Below are 7475 nucleotides of genomic sequence, written 5' to 3'. Positions count from 1 at the left end.
GGAAATTCGTTCACTGTTACAGAAGGGAGCCATAGAAAAAGTTAATCCACTCGTTCAGGGAGACGGGTTCTATTCAACATATTTTCTTGTTCCAAGAAGGACGGTGGTTTCCGCCCAATTTCCACTGACATTCTTCGGTCTGTGGCAGCAGATGATTAGTTTGTAAGTGTTGACCTGAAAGATGCATACTTTCACATCCCAATTACTGTTCATCACAGAAAGTTTCTGCGTTTCAGTTTCCTGAATCAAGCCTACCAGTTCAAGGTTCTACCTTTTGGTCTTTAACTGGCTCCTCGTGTCTTCACAAGGTGTGTGAGAGCAGCTCTGTCTCCCCTTTGGATGAGAGGTATGTGTATAATGCCTTACCTGGACAACTTGCTTCTTTGTGCCCCCACAAACCAGCAGACTGTGCAAGACTCCAGACTACTTTTGGGACATGTGCAGAAGTTGGGTTTTTCTGTGAACGAGAAAAAGAGCTGTCGGAGTCCAACACAGACCACTGCGTTCATAGGAGTAAACCTGAATTCCCACCTAATGTCTGCCTCCCTGTCTCCGGAACGTGTGACGAACATTCTACAACTTTTGGCTCGCTTTCACCCGGGTGTGTCTTTGCAGTACCAGGTAGTCCACGACTAATAGGGATGTTAAACGCTGCTACAGTGGTGATTACCCTGGGTTTACTCCACCTCAGACCACTTCAGCTAGATCCCACCAGACATCGCCATCGACTGATTGTAATTTCTCACCGTTGCATATGTGTGTTGAGGTGGTGGAGGCAGGTAGAGTTGTTAAAGACAGGAGTGCCCCTGGGTGTTGTTCCCTCTCAACGGGAGTTGGTCACGACTGATGCTTCCCTCACAGGGTGGGGGGCAACATGGAACCAGAGGGGTATTGGCGGGCGCTGGACACCGACCCAGGCTACAGAACATATCAACCTGTTGGAACTACATGCGGTGTTCATGGATTTAAAGTATTTCATGCCAGTCCTGGCAGGCCGCCATGTTCTCGTTCGGTCCAACAATACCTCAAAAGTGTTCCATCTGAACCACCAGGGTGGCACAAAATCCTGCAGGTCTCTACAGCTTACTCACAAGATCCTGACATGGTTTCAGCCATGACTCGCTTTACTAAAGACAGCTCATATTTCAGGAGCATGCAACCAGACAGCGGATGCTCTTTCCAGGGATTGAGTACATCCAAGAGAATGGAGATATCATCCAGATGTTGTACAGGAGATCTGGCTATGATTTGGAAGAGCAGAGGATGATCTTTTTGCTTCTTTTTGCACTCACTGTCGTCTATGGTTCGCAAGGACAGAAGTGTCCAGCCCCTTGGGCCAGGATGCACTGTCTCATGAAAGGCCGAACTGCCTACTATATGCCCTTATATCCCTCTGTTATGGGAGGCATTACACAGGATCCAGCCAGACCATGGTTTCATTTGTTGCTAAGACTTCTGTCAGGCAATCCATGGAAACTTTTGTGTCCTGTTCATGCCTTGAAGTGTTATGTGGACACAACTGCTCAATTTAGACAGTCAGACCAGTTATTTGTCTGCTATGGTGGTGAGAAGAATGGTGCCCCAGTGTCGAAGTAGAGGTTGTCAAACTGGATAGTGGAAACTATTACACTGGCTTATAAGGCAGCAAGGCAACCATTGCCCTGGGGGCTAACTTGCCATTCCACTATGGCCATCTCATCTTCATGGGCTGTTTTTAGAGGAGTTTCATTGGTGGACACCTACACTGCCTCTAGTTGGGCTTCTCCATGCACGTTTGCCAGGTTTTATGAGGTCAACATTGCTGCTCATCATGCCCTGAGTTCTGCAGTTCTTCAGGAGCGGCCTTCATTTTTCATCAGGTCAGTGGCATTCCTCATGACTATGTTGGTATGTATCATCCAGTAGTGTTTACACTGCCTCTGGCAGTCAGTAGGAATGAAAAAGAACATTAGTTACACATGTAACTGGTTCTGTGAATTCTGGATGACCGGCAGAGTTCTTGGTCACTCGGAATGCGCGAGAAAGGCATACCGAGTCTGAGTGCTGAGCGACTGTGGTTTATATCCCCCAGGGCTCAGCATATGTCACTACGTGACTCTGTTGGTATATTCTCTCGACCTATATGGCTGGCGCTGTGATAATCCAGTAGTGTTTACACTGCCTCTGGCGGTCATCCGGAACTCACAGAACCACAGTTACATGTGTAACTAACGTTACCTTGCAGCACTCATGGAAAAAAAAGAGGGACACATGCCTTTGTGGTTTTGATTCACATTCGGCAGGAATACACAGCGCAGCACCTGTTTAAATTTGAACATTCAACGGCCAATGGTCTGGAAGTAGAAAAGAAAGTCCCGCCTTAAAGGAAAAAGATCCAATCATATTTTAGATTCAGATATCGCCTGTCAGTCAACTCTTGTATGCACATGCACTTTAGCTGAACCAGTCAGCAATTATTTTATGTTATCTGAGCTAAAGAAGCACAATTTATGATAACTTTGTAGTCAGATATTACTGATTAATGAAAACGTTCTTTGAATGTAATCTTGACCAACCTTGACCTATTTTTTATAAATATCAAACATTTTCAATATTTAACAAATGTGATGGAAAAAATAAATAAATATAATCATAGGTCATTCAGGTGGCTTACGAAAGACTTACAACAATGTCTTGATTTTTTGATGATCAGTTATTCTAAGTACATTTATTAAATTGTTTATTTCTAAGAAAAAGAAGAAAATCTAGGGATCCATTTTTTTGGAATGCATTCATGGTCGGAGATATCAAGTAGGAATATCCTATATCCAACTTGAATAGAATGCAGCATAACCGTGTACCCCTGACAAATTAAATATATTGCAAGCATTACATTTAAATAGACCTCCTTGATAGATTCTTATGAAAAATTATGATTTTTGAATGTCTATTCGGGAGACGTTAATTTCACAAGACAGTCATGCTGCAGTTAAAATCAGGCTTGTTTGAGCATTGGTAGCATTGGGAGCAAGTGTTGTTACAAGTTTTGGCTTTAATTGGTATTATTGGTTAGCTGCAACATATTGTATGATGCCCAAAAGTATAGGGTGTCTTATGCATTGTGAAACTGTGTTTTCTTAATGGCATGAATCGCACTGAAGGCCTAGACTTTAAATGCACGGCCCACTGGCTTTGAACCTACATTAAGTGTGTCAAATCAACTTTCAACTGAATCTCTTATCTTTAGTATAAACACATAACTTCACATTGCCCTCTGAATATAACAAATCTTTAATCATGATAAGGAAAGCTGTTTGAACCTCTACTTTATATCACTGTATCTAAGACTATTGTCAAGTCACATCATTTTCCATATAAAATAAAATAAAATAAAAATAAAATAAAACAATTTATAGATGTACCTGTAGCACAAGGTAATTTTTCTTGACCTTCACTGCTCTTGTGTTTCAAGCAGACGGTTATCAAACTTAGACTAAGAGAGTAGGACAGGGGAGAAATTCAGAGGGGGACATTAAACTCCCTCATGCTGTTTCTAATCTTGTTACAGTTATTCCTTCTTTTTCATTTTAGAATCTCACAATAATATATTTAAGTTATTCTTCAACAGTGAAAATAGTGATAATCACTATTCATTATATTAACTGCTTTTCTCTCAAAGCATCTCCAAAGGTTTCTTTCAAACTTTCCCATCTTAAACCATCTTCAAGAAAACATCTTCCAGAACTTTCAGCCTACTTCTGTCACCCCCTAGTTTCTTTTGTCCATTCAAACAACTTACATACTAAAACACAAACTTTTCCTTTACATTCAATATAACTTACTTTAGCCTTCTGTTCACTTTAAATTTACAACACCTATCTTATCCCCTCTTTTTGTTTAAGTTGAATAACTCTCTTGTGATTACTTTCTCCCTTTTCTTACTCTTTTTCATTCTATCTAATGAAACAACATAAATCACCTTTTTAAACTAACAGAAAATTAAATAAAGGCTTGAACAGAATAAAGTAGTAAAGATGCACAATGGAAAATCAAACTAATCTCTTTTCTTGTTTTTATATAATTGATCTGTAAAACACACTAAATCTTTTAAAATTCTTATATCTCTCTTTTAATCCTAATGTTTCAGCATTTTTTAACAATAAGAATTTTTTTCTCAGATATTATTCTCTTATACTTATCAGCATTTCCTGACAAATTGTTCTGTAAAATAGCAGAGCCAAACGTCACAGAGCAGAACCTGTATGCCTCCAAAGTGATACTTTTATAGATTAATAGAAATAATAGTACTAGAAAAAGACACCCAATCTTTCTTTGTAGCACCCACTATCCTTTATTTGAAGTGAGGTACTCTCTGTAAAATGTGGGGAAGTAACCAATCCAAGAGGTGGATTTCTCTATATAGATAAATATCTCTAACTTTGCTATCAAGTTTGTAATATTTATCCTTCAAATCAATAAATCAGCGGTTCGATGTTGGATTTAAATTTAGACCCTCAAAACAATTTAGATATGGGTATTGAATCCTTGAATGGCAGTTTGGAAAATCATAAATCCAATACATTTGGTAGACACTTTTATCCAAAGCGACTTACAGTGCAGTTATTACAGGGACAATCCCCCTGGAACAACCTGGAGTTAAGTGCCTTGCTCAAGGGCACAATGGTGGTGGCCATGGGGTTCGAACCAACGACCTTCTGATTAACAGCCCTGTGCTTTAGCCACTACGCCACCACTCCAATATAAGACTGAAATCAACTTATCCAGATAAATTTGAATCCACATTAGAAATGGCAAATCAGTAATGGTTACCAGCAGTCATGAGAGTGGGAGGACCAATCGGATAAAAGCCCACCTCATTTTCAGTTTTCTTTTTCTCCAGACTTCCTCATGCGGTATAAGCAGCTTCAATAAATCATCTGGCCCAGCCATCTGCAATGGTGAGAGACTGTTTCCAGAATGAGTTAGTGAACAACATACACACAATGATGAAAAAAGAAAGGGTAAAATATAGTTAGTATCAAAGACACACACAGAATAGACGCATGAACATGAAGCTATTAACATTCATAGTTGAGGAAGTTATGATGTTCAATTTAATCTTAATGTATCTCCATGGGTTTCAAGTTGCAACTCACATGTAAATTTGTTCTCCAGACATACTTATATGCATATAAAAATTTAAAATAATCATGGATTCTTACATTTAAATATCAAGACTTTACAGTGCCTCTTAAGGGGCTTTTCCACTGCATGGTACAACTCGACTCAACTCTGCTCGCTTTATTGGGGTTTTCCACTGTGGATAGTACCTGATACCACCTTGGTCGAAGTTCCAAGCGAGCCGAGCCGATACTAAATGTGATGTAAAAATCCTGCAGATCACTGATTGGTCAGGGAGAATCGTTACTACCAGCGTTACTGGATTTCCGACATGCGACATCAACTCGCTAGTTTTAAAGTTAGCAACAGCGATAACAGTATCATTTGTTCACACGACATTCGAATTGTGAAAAAAGAAATTGCTGTGTGCAAAACCATGCCATGGTCAATAAAAGAGGTGCAGACAGTCCACTCGTTAGCGATGAGCGAAACAAAAAAGTCTCTCAGGAAGTGTCTCAGCAGTTGACCGCACACTACTACCACCAGACCTACCAACAGTGCAGGGAAAAGTAAAAAAAATTAAAAGTGACTAAAGAAACATCAAGGAAAAGTGGAAGTGGTTTGACCAAATGGATGCTATCTAATCAATGGGAGGGAGAGTGCCCTGGACTCAGCCACAGCTGGAGGATGGTGCATTTTGTTATGTTAACTTTATACTCTGCTTGAAAGCTTCACTTTATTGACCAGCTACTGGAAGTTTGCTTCTAAATCAACCAGGCCAATTTAACTGTTACACTTGTACACTTAAATTCACCATGCAACAACTGCATTATGCAGCAAAATGAGCAAGTAGCTAACATCTAGCGGTTGTGTTATTGTTTTGGTCAGTTTGTGTCGTGTTTAAGATGATGTCACGGCAGTAGAGGCGGCGCAACTATGACGATCATCCTATAATCCCACCCATGTTGAGGTGGCACTAAACTGCAGTGGAAATGCAAGCTCAGAAAAGTAAAGCGAGTAGAGTTGAGGCAAGGCGAGTCGAACCGTAACGTGCCATGGATAAGTGCCATAATGGTCGGGTTTTCTACCTCATATATTGATGGAAGGTCGAGAATAGGCCTAAATAGATTTTCATATATACTCCTTTTTAGTTACCCTGCTAAGGTTAATATAATAGAGTATCTCTATCTGGATCACAAATTGTACCATCAGGATGTCCATAACATCCATTCAACAATTACTCCATTCACTGTGTCCCTCACGAAATATTCACTCTGTTTTCCTTATTTTTTTAAGGACTCATCATATATGACAATGGCACACAAATTGACAACAAATCATCAGAAAACATTAAGAAACACACACACACACACACACACACACACACACAAAACACCTCCAAAACAAAAAGGTTGCACACAAACATTTCAAATTACAAATCCCTCTCCACTTTCCCTCCCTGAGAGCCCCCAAAAAGGCCAAATAACTGCCCCAATTTTATTAAAGAAATCCAGGCGGCCTAGCCTGCTACATGACATCTCCTCAAATGCCACTACCCTGCCCATCTCTTTGTGCCCCTCTTGAAATGAGGGCATCCAGCCGACTTCCATCCCCTATGTCAATGTCCCACGCTGATTTAGTTCATGTATCTTTTAAGCCAAGAAATAATTGTGTTCTCATTCTAATGCATGATGCACAATTTTCAGAAGTGTGTGGCTGGTGGAATGTTCTTGTGACATATTGCTCAGTAAATGTTGATCCTTTTCTATCTTTATAAAAGCTAATCATAATTATGAATTTTTTGATCATCTCTACTTTCCTGGTAATTTATTCTAAAAATGAAAACACTCTCTACATCAGGGGTCGGTATTATTAAAATAAACTAACAATATTATTAAAAAATATTATTATTACAAATTTCACTGTTTTATTCTATTACATGACATTTACATTTATGCATTTGGCAGATGCTTTTATCCAAAGCGACTTACAGTGCACTTATTACAGGGACAATCCCCCCGGAGCAACCTGGAGTTAAGTGCCTTGCTCAAGGGCCCAACAGTGGCATCTTGGTGGTGCTGGGGCTTGAACCCCCAACCTTCTGGTTAGTACCCCTGAGCCTCAACCACTGAGCCACCACTGCCCCACATGAATACTTTTAAAGCTACTAAAGTTAGTCAGCCAAAAGTAGTGAGTGGTTTTCTCGTTTCCTTGTTATTGTTGTTTAATTAATAGCCTTTATATGACATATCCTACTAGACAGTGCTCAATTCGGTTACATGTACACTTCAAGTCCAACATTTTGATAGAAATACGCTTTTTGTCCCACTGTTTACGTTCACTTTAGACCAAACCGACTGCATTTACATTAACGA

Source organism: Xyrauchen texanus, chromosome 15, assembly GCF_025860055.1.
Source record: "Xyrauchen texanus isolate HMW12.3.18 chromosome 15, RBS_HiC_50CHRs, whole genome shotgun sequence".
Lineage (NCBI taxonomy): Eukaryota > Metazoa > Chordata > Actinopteri > Cypriniformes > Catostomidae > Xyrauchen > Xyrauchen texanus.
The sequence above is the reverse complement of the archived record's forward strand: the minus strand, read 5'-3'. Positions refer to the sequence as shown.